General features: G+C 34.4%; 1 pseudogene; it reads right to left on the reverse strand.

Moving 5' to 3' along the window:
• Window positions 1-14,715: 14,715 nt before the first annotated feature.
• On the reverse strand, window positions 14,716-15,555 carry LOC132680288 (small ribosomal subunit protein uS2 pseudogene; annotated as a pseudogene).
• Between the last annotated feature and the right edge of the window lie 1,296 nt (window positions 15,556-16,851).

The raw sequence follows: 16,851 nt of genomic DNA on the forward strand, positions 1-16,851 counted from the left end.
AAACTCTTTCTATGAAGCCAGCATTACCTTGATTCCAAACCCAGACAGAGACCCTACCAAAAAGGAGAACTATAGACCAATTTCCCTGATCAACATGGATGCAAAAATCCTCAATATATTTGCCAACTGGATCCAACAATACATTAGAAAAATTATTCACCACGACCAAGTGGGATTTATACCTGGGATGCAGGGCTGGTTCAAGATCTGCAAAACAATTAACGTGATTCATCACATCAGTAAAAGAAAGGACAAGAACCATATGATCCTCTCAATAGATGCAGAGAAAGCATTTGAGAAAATACAGCATCCTTTCTTGATAAAAACCCTCAAGAAAGTAGGGATAGAAGGATCATACCTCAAGATCATAAAAGCCATATATGAATGACCCAACGCTAATATCATCCTCAATGGGGAAAAACTGAGAGCTTTCCCCCTAAGGTCAGGAACAAGACAGGGTTGTCCACTCTCGCCACTGTTATTCAACATAGTATTGGAAGTCTTAGCCTCTGCAAATCAGACAACACAAAGAAATAAAAGGCATCCAAATTGGCCAGGAAGAGGTCAAACTTTCACTCTTTGCAGATGACATGATACTCTATATGGAAAACCCAAAAGATTCCACCAAAAAACTGCTAGAATTGATTCATTAATTCAGCAAAGTTGCAGGATATAAAATCAACACACAGAAATCGGTTGCATTCCTATACACCAACAATGAAGCTACAGAAAGAGAAATCAAGGAACCGATCCCATTGTGGTATGCACACACACACACGCACGCACGCACACACACACACACACACACACACACACACACACACACACACACACTGGAGTATTACTCGGCAATCAAAAAGAATGAAATCTTGCCATTTGCAACTACATGGATGGAACTAGAGGCTATTATGCTAAGTGAAATTAGTCAGAGAAAAACAAAAATCATATGACTTCACTCATATGAGGACTTTAAGAGACAAAACAGATGAACATAAGGGAAGGGAAACAAAAATAATATAAAAACAGGGAGGGGGACAAAACAGAAGAGACTCATAAATATGGAGAACAAACTGAGGGGTTGTGGGAGGGGGGGATGGGCTAAATGGGTAAGTGGCACTAAGGAATCTACTCCTGAAATCATTGTTGCACTATATGCTAACTAATTTGTGTGTAATTAAAAAAAATAAAAAATAGAATAAAAAAAAAAACATAATGCAAAGCCTAGCAATGTCTAATCAATACAGTAAGGTTCTGATATTAATTAAAGTCCTTTCACTGTTGTTGCAAGCTGAAAAAAAAAACTATAAATCTATGTCCTATTTACTTTAAATTAACTTTTGAGTAATACACAGCTTCCTTTATAAAAATCGTTCATAGACAACAATTCCCTACAGGAGAATTCTAAATGCCATAGTCTGACACATGAGGCCATTAAGTACTATCTAGAATCAAATTTCTAATTGGATTTGTAGTAACTTCCTAAAAAATTATACTGTACTGTTTCAGACATAAAGTTCAATTTATGTCTCAAACTGAATTTCTATTTAATATGTAATCTTCACAATGCCTAACAACTTAATACCCATGCTTCAAATTCTTAATACCCATGCTTCAAATATTTCTACTTTTTGGATATCTAAACTTAAAGTGAATATAATATTCTTATGTGTTCCAATTTACAAACTATACAGTTTTTCCTCATTAAATTATATATTAAATTGCACAAAATAAATCATAATTATAACGCTATGTTATTATATATTAGGGCATATATAATGCATATATTTACATACATGAGTATATATCTCCTCTGGTTTATATTACATTAAGCACAATAATATTTATATCAACTTCATTTTTTATCAGTTTGGTTATATATTAGCAGATTGTGACACGTACTATAAAATAATTTTCTAAACCATTTTGTGGCTTATCGGTTTACCCCAGCAGAAATCATATGGCACCTACCTGTAGTATATGAGATAATCCAGGAGTAAACTGGCATGTTTGCATTAGCGTGACTTAACCTGTGGGATTAAACCAGGATTTAGCATTTTTTCCCCCTTGAAAGGACCAGAGAATAAATATTTTAGGATATGTGGCCCATATCATCTCTCTTATGACTACTCAACTCTATCAATGCAGTGCAAAATCAGTCACTGACAAGACTTAAATGAATGTGTATGACTGTTTTCCAGTTATTTTTTATTTACAAACATAGGTAATGGGCTGTATGACCCACAAACCATTGTTTTCTCATCTATGTATTAGTCTAACACTACTTACTAAAATCCTCCAATTATTATAAGAAATAACTAAGTCTTCAATGCAAACTCATGGTCTATGCAGTTTTATTTGGCTGTAGTTCGTAGTCCTGTCATTAATAGTTGTGAAAAAAATGTGCAAGCCTATCAGTTAATGTTCTGGGACAGAGGTATTCCAAAATCTGTCTATAAGAATCTACAAATGTAACAACTGGAATAGCTACGAACATTCAAATGACAACATTCAAATTTTTCACATCAATGACATTAGGAAAGGTGGTGATTGTAAGTACCGCCACAGATTTGGAAAAGTAAACACATACTTATTTTGGATATGAATCATTTTTGGAAGGAAATAAATTTATGTTTATAGGAAAGATAAAGCCTATGGGCCGGAGTACAAACAAAAATGTCATTAATTGATTAAGATTTGGTAAGAAATATTGTCTATGTATTAACTCACATATCCTCAGGAATCCCTGGGAGAAGGTGCTATTATTGCCATTTCTATTTTACAGATGATGAAACTGAAGCAAAGACATTTTAGAAAATTGCCTAATACTACACAATAGGCATCTGACAGACCTTCTTTTCAAATGCTAGCAGTTTTGCCTGACAACTTGTTCCAGTTCAAATAAGGTTTCTATTTTGCCTGTTTTATATCCCTGATTGCACAGTTTCTTAGCTGTTGACCACCCAAAAGTGGTTTAACCTCTTCAGGTTTCAATTTCCTCAAGTGTGTAATGATTGGCTTCAAGCAGACTATCTCTAAGACCTTTTGGAAATGCTGTGATCAAATTCATAAAAAGTTGTAGCTTCGTAAATATTTTTGAGCTTTTCAAAATTTTGCCATATTACTTTTATATGAATATTATTCACATATTCTCAAGCCATATGCATTTTCATTTTAGTACAGCCTCTCACAAGAAGACAGAATTAAAATTCCCATTCCAGGAAGAGAGGGAAATGGCAGTACTGATGTAGAGAGATTATGGAGATCGGAATCCAAGAACCAAGTCATGTCTCCTTCCTTTTCAATTTTGCCAATCCTGTTTTTTTTTTAATGAGGGGATTCTTCAAAGAGGGGATGATGAAACTTATCTTAAAGAGTTGCTATGAAATGAAATATACTGTGATATATGAATGCTACTATTATTGATCCAAGTTATTATGTAAATATTACCAAAACTTTTTAAAGAAACATTAAGAACCTAAATATACATAAATTCAAGTAGTTACTGTTTTCAGAGATAAAGGTGGTTTCAGGTGTTTGAATCTTGGTTTCATTGGTGATTCCACAAATTTACTTACATATCAACTTAGGAAATCATTTAGTGGTATTTTCTTCAAGTAGAATGTTATTTAGAATCAGATTGGAGAATATTATTTCATATGACAAGAAATAAGACCCAGAAAGCAAGGCCTACTTAAAAGTAAAATATAAATATGTGTCTATCTGTATTTTGCAACAACATGAAAAGGTCACTCAATTAAATGGAGTCTAAATTTATGGTTTTATGTATTCTCTTTACCCTGACAGGCTGCCACTCCCTGAAAGGATTAATTTAATCAATTTTTATTCCCCTAATTTGTAAATAATTATTTTTATTTATATAAGCTGTAGTATATCACAGAATGATCCTTTGCCTGAATTTTCATACCATTTAACCCACAGGACTTCAGATTTTATTATCATTATCATTATTATAGTGAAGCATCTGTAACTGTTCTCTGGAAAATAGAAGTGAAAATAATTTGATTTTGGCCAACTAATCTTTGACAAAATAGGAAAGACTATCCAATGAAAAAAGTCTCTTAGGTCTCTTAAGTAAATAGTGCTGGGAAAACTGGACAGCAACATGCAGATGAATGAAACTGGACCATTTTCTTACACCATACACAAAAATAAATTCAAAATGGATTAAAGACCTAAATGTGAGACAGGAAACTATCAAAATCCTAGAGGAGAAAACAGGCATCAACCTCTATGACCTCAGCTGCAAAACTTCTTACTGGACATGTCTCTGGAGGCAAGGGAAACAAAAGCAAAAATGAGCTATTGGGACCTCATCAAAAGAAAAATCTGCACAGCGAAGGAAACAATCAGCAAAACTAAAAGGCAACCGACAGAATGGGAGAAGATATTTGCAAATAACATATCAGCTAAAGGGTTATTACCCAAAATCTATAAAGAACTTATCAAACAACACCCAAAAACAAATAATCCACTGAAGTAATAGGCAAAAGACATGAATAGACACTCTTCCAAAGAAGACATCCAGATGGCTAACCAACACGTAAAAACATGCTCATCAGCAGGGAAATGCAAATCAAAGCCATTGTGAGATACCACTTAACGCCTGTCAGAATGACTAAAATTAATAACGCAGGCAACAACAGATGTTGGCGAGGATGCAGAGGAAGGATAATTCTTTTGCACTGTTGGTGGGAATGCAGGCTGGTGCAGCCACTCTGGAAAACGTATGAAGGGTCTTCAAAAAACTTAAAATAGAACTACCCTCTGACCCAGAAATTGCATTACAAGGTATTTCTCCAAAGTATACGAAAATGCTGATTCAAAGGGGCACGTGTACCCCAATGTTTATATCAGTCCTACAACAATAGCCAAATTAGCAAAAGAGCCAAAATGTCCATCAACTGATGAATGGATAAAGAAGATGTGTTATATATACACAATGGAATATTATTCAGTGATGAAAAATAATGAAATCTTGCCATTTGCAACAACGTGGATGGAACTAGAGGGTATTATGCTAAGCAAAATAAGTCTGCCAGAGAAAAGACAAATATCATATGATTTCTCTCATATGTGGAATTTAAGAAACAACAGATGAACACAGGGGAAGGGAAGGAAAAATAAGATAAAAAGAGAGAGGGAGGCAAACCATAAGAGACTCTTACAAACAGAACTGAGGGTTGCTGGAGGGGTGGTGGGTGGGGGGATGGGTTAAAAGGGTGATGAAGATTAAGGAGGGCACTTGTAAGGATGAGCACTGGGTATCATATGTAGTAGATGAATCACTGGGTTCTACTCCTAAAACCACGACTACACTGTATGTTAACTAACTTGAATTTGAATTATAAATGAACAAATAAATAATTTGATGTTAATACTTAAGGAAAATTCCCAATACTTACAGAGATATTGACATCTGGAAATCTCGAAACTATTAATATGCTCACAGAGGCATAAATAAACATGCCCAATGAAAGTAAGAAAATCGTCTTAATTACAATGGTATCAAAAAGAATAATATACTTGTGCTTACAATTAACAAAAATGCAGAGTTGTACACTTAAAACTACACACTGCTGAGAGCAGTTAAATGAGAACCAAATGGGGGCGCCTGGGTGGCTCAGTCAGTTGGGCGACCGACTTCAGCTCAGGTCACGATCTCGTGGTCCGTGAGTTCGAGCCCCGCGTCCGGCTCTGGGCTGATGGCTCAGAGCCTGGAGCCTGCTTCCGATTCTGTGTCTCCCTCTCTCTCTGCCCCTCCCCCGTTCATGCTCTGTCTCTGTCTCAAAAATAAATAAATGTTAAAAAAAAAAATTAAATGAGAACCAAATGTAAAAATGTCTGACGTCATCAGAGAAATAAAATAGCAAGAACGTCCAAATTCATCCTTATCAGTATTCCAGATGCGTTTTTTTTTTCCTTCAAAAGTAAACAACACGTTCATAAAATTACTAAGGAAATTTGAGGGACTCAGATTAGTCAAAAAAAAAAAACCTAGATAAAGAACAACAAATTGGAAAACTCACTTTTCTTAATTTCAAATGTTACTCCAAACTGACAATAATCAACAGAGTGTGATAATGGCATAATGGCATAGGGATAGACATACTGATCAATGGATTAAAACTGAGAATCCAAATAAATCCTTACATTTATGGCCAATTGATATTTGACAACATACCAAGACAATTCAGTAAGGGAATATATTGTCTCCTACAAATGGTTAGACCAAGTATCTACACACATGAAAAAAATAGAGAAAGAAAAAGAAAAAAAAGGAAAAAGACAAAGCAAAAGAGAAAAATGTGGATCTCTGTCTCACACAAAATGTAAAAATTAAACTGTGTTTAAACACGATTAAATCTAAGAGGTAAATATATAAAACTCTTAGTAGAAAACATAGGAACAAAGTTTCATGGCCTTGAGTTGACACTAGTTTCTTAGATACAATAAGAAGAAAACACAAGCAAAAAAAGTCTAAATAAAGTACATCACTGGACTTCTTCAAAGTTAAAGGCATATGCACCAAAGGACACCATCAAGGAATTAAAAAAAAAAAAACCTAGAAAATAGGAGAAAATATTTGCCAATCATATGTCTGATAAGGAATTTACATCCAAAATATATAAAGAATACTTATAATTCAACAATAGAAAGATAACTGGAAAATGGAAAAGAATTTGAACAGGCATTTTTCCACAGACACATAAATGTCCAATTAACAAATCCAAAGATGCTCAACAGAATTATCAGAGAAATGCAAAGAAAAATTACAATGAGATATGCTTCACACTTACTACAATGGCTAAAAACGGTAACAAATGTTGGCAAAAACACAGAGAAATGGTAAATTTCACACATTGGTGGTGGGACTGTCAAATGGTTTAACCATTTTGGAAAGCAGTTTGATGGTTCCTAAAAATGTTAAACAGATGACCCAAAAATTGAACTCTTACATATTATCTCAAGTTAATTGCAAACATATGTATACCCGAACATTATATGTATATGTTAACAGTGGCATTACTCATAACAGCAAAAAATGAAGATAACCCAAATATCCCTTATCTGAGGAATGGGAAAAAAAGGTGGTATTTCCATAGAATAGAATATTATTTAGCTATTAAAAAAAGAGAAGGAGTGACTCATGCTACAACATAGATGAACTTTGAAAGCATTATTCTAAGCGAAGAAGACAGTAAAATAAATCACATATTATGTAATTCCAATTTTGGAACATGTCCAGGTTAGGAAAATTTTCAGATTAGGAAATGGGAGACAAAAAGTAGATTATTGGTTGCTAGGGGGCTAGAGACTGTGAGAATAGAGTGTGACTGTTTAATGGGTATGAGATTTCCTTTGGGGACAGTGAAATATTGTAAAAATAGTAGTGATGGTCGTACAACCCTCAAGACACTAAAAACAACTGAACTGTACAAATGAAGAGTAAATTTTATATATGCACTAGTTTTCAGTAAATGTATTATTAAAAGCAATGCAAAGGGGTCCATAATCATTTACACGTCTTCCACTTTTAAATGTTAATTTATAAACGATAAATTCATCCCACATTCTTTATAACTAAATAAAAAATGTTCTTAAGAGAGAGAACGTATTAATTATTAGAATTTAAATACAATGCCCCGAAGATAAACACAGTTCTTGAATCACAAGTCAAAGGACGAATTTATCAAAGAAATGATCTCTTGCAGCTTCAACTGTCAACATGTCAGCTCAGTTCCTACTCTCGATTACATTTTGACACCATAAGACAGATGCCAATGTAAGTGTGGGCCAGAATTCTTCTGAGTATCACAGAATATACCAAAGAGTAGAATAAATATTAAGCACAAACTGCAGGTATCTGTGAAAATGCCATGCCTTCAACCACAATCAGATATGTATGTGCTGTTGTCCGTCTATGCCCCCATATAACCCAATATATAGGTTGGAAACTACCTCAAATAATGAAAATGACAAGTTGTAGTTAACACAAAGAGTTTACTAGTAAAGAGTCTTGCTCAGCTGTGGTTTACTTGCAAGAATACTAGATTTCAAGTTTGAATAATTGGTATTGAAAACCAGGTCCACCGAAGGACCCAGGTCCACCAAAAAGGATTCCATATACTGCGTTTGCCTTAACTGCCTTGCATCTTTCTTTTGCCTGTTTTTTTTTTTTTTTAAAGAAAACACTTAGCACTAAGTATTACTGCGAAGTGTAAATGCAAATCATATGCTGAAGGAATCTAATATATGGTTGGTAATCCACAAACAGTTGCAATATCTGGTTAATTTATTTCAGATAGTATCTAATAAAAACTCTTGTTAGTAAAACTATACTGAATTTAATTAACACGTTTTAATAACTTAGAATGCATTTTTTGTATTTTGAAAATATCAAAGGATCATTCTCAGGAATACTTGTTAGTACATTCTTCATGCCTAAAAGAAAGTTGTTTATGTAATGAAAGAACACTTAGGGATTGTTTCCTTGTTGGGAATCTCTAAAATGGAAGAAGCCCTAATATATGAAACATTACGTGCAATTTTATCATTAGGATAACGAATGGAGATTTTTTGAAGTCTAGCATGTAACATCCAAACTTCTGTAATATTAAAGGCCCACCAGGCACAGTAAAATATAATATTGAGAATGTAATTTTTAAACGCTGAAGGAGAGACCATTCAGTATAGCAGTTTGGCAAAACTACCAGCAACAGGCAGCACAGCAAATATAGCCCATAAATAAGAATATGTAGCTCAGAAGGATTAAGACTTATTACTGTATTTGTTGGCATGTTTTTGTTGTAATAAAACTTAAAAGGTTACACTTTTCTCTATCTAAAATGGTTCCTTGCAAGAGAGAAAAACAAAACAAAACAATGATTCTTTCCCTTCCAGCTCAACAGAAAAAGTCACATAAATCAAAATGTCATCAGTCAACTGGCAGTGGTATAATACACAGCCCATCACAGTCGTCACAGTGTCTCAAATAAGTATCACAGAGGCAAAGACATGAAGTAAAACCCCATGAGGTGCTATTCAAATACTCTCACGGTAAATGAACAAATGCCCAACGCTGCCCTTTGGGGTCCTGTCTCTATAGGAGGAATGAAATTATTGAAGGTACAAGTCCATCAAACTGGACTCCGTATCTCATGGCCACTGGAGTACAACACGCCCCACAGTAGATGTCATATTATGCAGTGTGAGAAATTAATAGAGAATTCACTTTTTCTAAAACTCTAATTCCTTCCCCAGATGCCCTTGGATGTACATTACTGTTTTTACTGTAAAGTCATTTCCAAGCAATGTCTACAGATAAACTTCTAAGTCTAAGGTCAAATACAAAAATCCGAGTGTGCATGTTGAAAAGAATGAAAAACAATTTAAAAAGGGAAAAAAAGCCTCTAGAAAAAGAGGTAACACTGTGCCTTTTGTAGCGTGTTTTAATTCCTTATTAGATCATTTTCTTTTCTTTTAACCACACTCTGCATGATTTGGCAAAGAAGGGCTATGTAATATGTAATTAATATAGAAGATGGATCAGGAAGATAAATTTACTCCACAAGTACACAGGTTGAAGAGATTTAGAGGTATCATTTTAAACAGTTTTAAGAAAAATTCCAAACTAACACATTCTCCAAGGTTTGATTTTCTGCAGGGGTAAATGTACACATGTATATCAATTTCTTGATAATCACTATAGACACACACACATCAACAAACAGGTGGATGGATGGAGAGATAAATGGATTAACAGATTGATAGATAGATGATAGATAGATAGATACATTCACATCATTTCATTTTTTTCAAAGTGATTTTGCAATGCACTTGTCATGCATCGCAGTTAAAATCAGCAGAGTGAGACTTTGAGGTCTCAACTGCATTTACTTGCTCCTGCAACTGATTTTGTGCTCGATTAAATTTATGAAAAACACCTTTCATTTTGTGTTTTCAGTTACAACAGGGAAGTTAAAAAACAGAACTACCGCTATGTATAAACAATGTAAGACATGCAGAAAAAGCACAACTTACCAACTTGAATTCCCATTAGATTATAAACAGTATTGATGAAATTTGCCACAATTTGGTGTGGATTTTATTATATCAAAATGTGATGTATTGTAAGAAACATTTTTAAAGAATTGAGCACGAGTTTTATGGCATATCTGTTTATTGAAAATCCTCTAATGTTCAATCAATCAAAAAGCAAAATGCTTCTAAGAGCTCATGCCCTACCAGCTTCAATTTAGGCAAGTCCACGATTTGGTATGGGTCCTTTTCACTTAAGTATGGGCAATATAATTGGCTAGGCATTTTTAAAAGATACATGGGAACATTGTATCTTAAAAACAAAGTAAAACTATTTCTCCCAGGAATTTTGAATTTAAATAATTCTTTAATACTAGACTAATGTTGTTGAGTGGCGTGCAGCTATAACTTAGTGGTCCAACCTCAAATGTACAGATGTTTTTCATTTACCCAGGCCAGTGAATCACAGGAAAATAAGGAACTCTGTAGTAAAATTATAGGAGACACAGATTATTTCTTGTTATCAATGGGAATAAATTAATAGGAGATAAAGCTTTTCAATGAGAAAGTAACTACAAGGAAAAATAAGAATGAATATAGAAAAAAATCAGTATTTTTATATCAGGCTACACTTCAAAGACATACAAATATGCCATTTTTAATGTGTTTAAGACAGAATCAGACATAAAGTTATATTAAATGGGGATTTGAGGTAATTGGAATTGCATTCCATAAAAACAGGCTGTATATTATGGCTTGGATTCTATTTATGGTTTAATTTAAAAAAAAAACCAAACTTATCTTGGCTGGCTCAAGATACTTTCCTACTTATCATTAGACAAGTTTTCAATTTAGTTAAGGAAATACAGATAATCAAAACACCTATCCATGGAAGCCTTAAGCAAAGAACAGCTATTTCATATGATTAGTTTGGTAGGGTTCAACACTATAAAAATGCTATAACATTCAAATTCAATTTTGGTTGAATTAAGATTTAAGTTTTCTGATTTGAGAAATTCTTCAATTACATGATGTTAACATCAGAAAAAAATATTTATTTATAAGAGAAAGGAATGAGAATTCTTATTATCCTAGATTTATTTTATTAATAGAGAAACCAATATTTGTGTGTGTGGGGGGTGTGTGTGTGTGCATGTGCATGTGTGTGTAATATTAGGGTAGGGCTAGATATCAAAGAAACAATAAAAGTAATTTAATTACTGTTCCTACAAAATTAGATTTCAGAGATAATTTTTTAATCCTACAGTAATTTTCAAAGATATTTGTGACTACATTTTCACAAACATTAGATCTGGGGCAGTTTGTTTGTTTGTTTGTTTATTATTTGAGAGTAGTCATGCATGCAAGGAGGGAAGGGAGGGGGTAGAGAGATCCCCAAGCAGGCTTCATGCCCAGTGTGGAGCCCAACATCGGGCGCCATCTCAAGACCAGAAGATCATGACCTGAGATCAAAAGTCCAGGGCTCAAATGACTGAGCCACCCAGGTGCCCCAGGATTTGGGGGGGAATCTAATCAGGGCACTCTCTGTGAGCATATTTTTCCATTCCTAGCCCTTAAGCTATAGATTGGCCTGGGTGGCATCTTTGAATGATGAAAATAGGTTATGCTGATTTGATATTTATTATCTTAACTGCTCACAACTAGCATAGAGGATGAATGCCAGTAATAGGCTCAGGCAGCTTCAAGGCCCTATTTTGGAAAGGATGCTTACTAGCTCTGAGACTTCAGGCAAGTTATTTAAACTAACATGAAAAAATACATGTGATAAATAAGAAATGGTGCTTAGAATATATTATTAGTAATAGCTGTTACAGTATGTTAGATAAGAGAAAACAGCAGTTTTACATTTTATAGTTAATAAAGATTTATGTTTACTGTTTTTAGAAGAGAGGTCTTTAACCAAAAATTTCATAGGAATTGCCTTTAAAGTGTCCATTTGTCAGTCTACCAAGCAGCGAGAAATGCTATTATTGGGGAAAAAAATCCAAGTAAATATGGATCTTTTGTGTAAAGACTGTTTGGGTCTTAATGATGTAATAATCTTGCCAGTCTTACACCCCACTTCTCTCTTAAACTCCAATAAAATTTCATTCTTCATTTAATTGTTAATGCTACTCATGGGATCCTTGTCCTCCTGCTGCTACACTTATTCTGGTAACAGATTTCCCAGTTTATTTGCCTCCTTATTTTATTGTTCCTTTTTTTTCCCCAAATAGTTCTGATTTTAGTAATATTGATCTTATTGTTCAAAGCCTACACAGACACACACACACACACACACACACACACACACACAATTTCAGCAATCTTGTTATGGCCTTTGATTATAGTAATATTTCTTGTTCTCAGATTGCTATTTTTTTAAAAAATTATATTAAATAATGCTAGTGCTACTATATTAAATAATGTAGTTACTTCCTGATTGAAAGCACTAATATTATTTAACAAGTTGAGACCTCTGTTTTTTGTCTATAATTGAGCAACAAGAACTAGGATTACTGTCCCTTCTCCCTTGCTCACTTAAACAACTAGAAAACAGGACAACTATATGAAACATACAATGGAATTGTTAAAAAAAAAAATGTTTTTAAACTGATAAAACCAAGTATTAGAAATAAAACAGCTACTTTAGAGAATATTTGGCAGTTTCTTAATGTTTAAAAGTTAAAGTAATACAATGCAACAATTCCATGCCTAGGTATTTACCCCAAAGTAAATAAAACATGTTCATAAATCTTTTACTTGAATTATCTTACTTGAATTATTCAAAATGGCCACTTTTTCAGTTTTATAGAAATATAATTGATATGTAGTACTATGTAAGTTTAAGATATAATACATAATAACCTAACATATGTATACATATATAAATATACATATATAAAATGATTACCACACAAAGTTTAGTTAACTTGCACTTAGTCAATAACCACATTTTTAGTTACCTTATGTAATGTGCACCATGACTATAGTTAACATCATTGTATGATATATTTGAAAGGGCTAAGAGAGTAAATCCTAAAAGTTCTCATTACAAGAAAAGACAACATTTTTTGTAACTATATGAGATGAGAGATGAATAGTAAGAATTTATTTTTATTTGTTCACTTAAATTTAGGGAGTATCTTATATATGGTAATATACAACTTATAGAAACTCATCCTGACAAATTGATATAACTGCTGACTGTACAGCATTATTAGAGTTGCTAAATAACAAATGGAATCTACTAGTTCATATATAAAGAGTTGACATTATCAATGAAAAATGATTCAAACACAAAAAATACTTTATCACAAATCAATAAATTATTATAATGTGTAAATATATAACTATAAAATAAATCACTGTATTGGTCTAACAAACCAACTTTTTCTATTCATATCTTCATTGTCAATACTAACTCTTATTTAGTTTTATTTTGCATACATTTTGGTGATATAAACTTATATTAAAGCTAAATTAACATACACACAAATTTGAGTGTTTTTATAAATTGCCTAAGGCATAGTATTTCACTAAGGCATAGTATTATTTGTGAGCACATGATGTCATACATTTTATATAACAAACATGTAACTTACAGCAAAAAAAATAAGCACAATTAACAAAATGATGATGTTTGTACTGATTAGTATGAACACTTCAAGGATAAGGGATGTGGAATTAAGCTTTCTGATCTCCAGTATTCTAAGGGATTGTCACTTGTTTCTTTTTTAAGAGTTACTAATTGGGCATTAGGTTAGAAATGGGTGTCTTCTTTAAATGATTCTATTTACCAATCTTTAAAAACATATTTACCAATGAATTGTGTTTTTTCTTATGTTTTGTTTTTAATCTGGGGATGTTCTTGCAATTTGTGGCAGGCAAAGAAACGTAGCTTACATTCTTCCTGTCTAAGGAACTACTCTTAATTATAATACACGCCACCAGCAATTTTTCCTTCAAAATCCAAGAAAATATAATGGTATATAACAGTTATTTTTTAAGTGAATGAATATGCTGGTACAATGCTGAATATAAGGCCGTTTTCCTCCTCAGCTGAATCCATACTATATGATATTCTCATTGATACACACAGAAGTTGCTGCCCCAAAATGAAGTCTCAACTGGAGAGGTTCTATCCATTTTTATTTTTATCTCCTAAGTTTTCAGTTTTCCTTAGTTTTTTCCTGATGTCATTTTTTTAGTTATCCTAGATCCCATCTAGGATACCATATTTCTTTCCGTTGTTACATCTCTTTAGCTTTTTCTTGACAGAGTGTTTTTCAGATTTTCCTTGTTTTTGGTGACCTTAAAAGTTGTGAGGAATACTGGTACGTTATTTTTGTAGATTGCCCCTCTAATGAAATTTACTGATTATTATTTCATGATTAGACTTACAGTTATGGGTTTTCTGGATAAAGACAGACGAGCTACCATGACATTTTTATCACCTAATACCATACCAAGGATGTCCCGTGTACACAATTTATCACTGTTCGTGTGGATCTTGATCACGTGGTTGAGATAATAGTGTTTACCAGTTTTTGCCACTATGAAGGTTGTTAAGGTTGCTCTTCTTTTTTTTTTTTTAGAAGTGGTTTGTCTTCCATCAACCTTATTTCCATTTTGTTTGCCCTTGTGGAAAAGCAGCTAAGACCACTCAGTGGTGGTTTGTGCCCGTTCAGGGGCCTGAGCAGTGGGAGACGCAGACCAGTCCTCAGTGGCAGGCTGAACACTCTAGTCTTTAATAGGGAACCGCTTAATATCCATACCTGCACACCTTCAGACCAGTCTGTGACTTCAGGTTGTGTAGCAGCGAACCCAGGAGCTGGAGAAGTCCCCTGACCCTGAAATTCCTCGTCAGGTCGTAGCTTTTTCAGGAGCAGCTTGCCTTTCAGTTTCGATCTCTTCAAAATCTGCAAGATCAGTCATCACCTCTCATGGGTCTTCACAGGAAATGGTGCCACACATACGCAGAACTTCCCAAGCCAGCAACCACCCCATCAGACCCACTGAGTCACTGCAAGGGATGGCAAAGTTCACATCGCACAGAGGAGAGTCTGTGCCACACAGAGTGATGGTAGGCACTCTGAGAGGCTGGTGGTGGTCAGCCCCGGGATCAGTAACCACCAGAAGTCTTGGCTTCTGGAAGACTGCCTGGCTTCTGGTTGGTGAAGATTTTGGGAGTGAAACAGCCAGCAACAGGAGTGGCTCCGGTAGCAGTAACAAACTTCAGCACAGCTCACTGGTCAGTACTCCTAGATGATAGGACACTGACATCAGCAGGATTTTCAATAGCAACAATGGTACGAGCTGCCAGCAAAAGCTTCTCCCAGATTCTCTTCAGGTTTATGATGTAGATACCATCACTTTTCCTTTTGTAGAGGTACTGTTCATCTGGGAGTCGAGGTTGGTGAGACCTAAGTGGGTTTCTACTCCAAGAAATTTGAGGATATCCTCCTCCTTCATTTGCGGGACATCAAGGCATTGTCAAAGTTTCCCTTAAAGTTACTATAGCAACACAGAACAAGGCTATATAGACACCTTCCTGGGTAGTGCAGAAAGGCAAGGTTGTTCTTCCTTCTGCTTTCAATACTGTCATTTTGCTAATAAGTCACTATGTGCAGCTCATATTTAAGGAGTGGGAAGTTATGCTCTCCTTCCTTGAAGACAGTGGGTCCATATAAATGTTGTGAATTTTCCAGCATGCGGATTCACCTCTTTTCTCAAGCCACTTATTTAATTAATACTTTGTATCAATATGGACTCAGAGATATTTAGTTTATACTTTGAGTTATAATTCAGTGGGTCTTTCTTTCTTTCTTTCTTTCTTTTTTTGTTGTTGAAAATGTTCCAACTTTGGCCATCAGAAGTTTAGTCAGCTCTGGTGTCCCTTTAACATATCCTCACCCATGTGTTTTGGTTGTTCTTCTGGCTATTTGTTATTGCTTGTTTTTGAGCACGTCCTTAATTTCTGGCAACATGAGACAGCTCCAGACCCATCTTGTGTATTTCCCGCCTCCAAATCATGGAACTAGTCAACTTCCAAGGAGCCTGAGTTCTTTATACTAGAGACACGGATTACAAACGAAGACCTGGGCCTTAAAGGTGCTCACTGATGATACAGTGTTGTTGCTCACTGGTCTTCCCAGGAGACAAAGGGTATGTAAGTGTGTACTCTAACCTGTGGATATGCACATGTCCAGAAACATATCTAAACGTAAACATTTGTTTCTATAGTAAACTATAGGAGTTCAACCTTGGTCACAGTGTATAACCTTTTATACAGTTTTGAGTTCAGAGATTAATAAAATCCTTTTATGATTCAAGGATTAAATCATGCACGCAAAACACGCTACTTGGATTAGCAACAGATCAATATGTAAAAACACTCCATAATTTGGCAACTATCAATTTAAAACTCTTGTTCTTAAAAGTGGTTCAAAGGTCCAACACTGTATTCTTCCAGTGTGTAAATTGTACTGCACATTGTTCCTTCTGGCACTGAGTTTTCGAAACCTCACAGAGTACCATTTTTAGGCAAAGCAACAATAGAAGCATCTGTCCATGCAGGGGAGGTAAAGAGTAGGGTCAGTTTCAGTGTTAATCATCTGGCAAGACAGTGATACTAAGACTCATAGTCTAAAAATAAAATATCTTACAAACTGCAAACCTGCAACACATGATTTTTACACCTACTTACTAGAAAACTAAGGCAAGAATGTATTAATTTTGAATAAGGTAATATGAAAACAAGAATGCATTTTTGCTAACCTACAAAAAAAA

The sequence above is a fragment of the Panthera onca genome, chromosome A1, assembly GCF_046562875.1.
Source record: "Panthera onca isolate mPanOnc1 chromosome A1, mPanOnc1 haplotype 2, whole genome shotgun sequence".
In the NCBI taxonomy this organism is placed as follows: Eukaryota; Metazoa; Chordata; class Mammalia; order Carnivora; family Felidae; genus Panthera; species Panthera onca.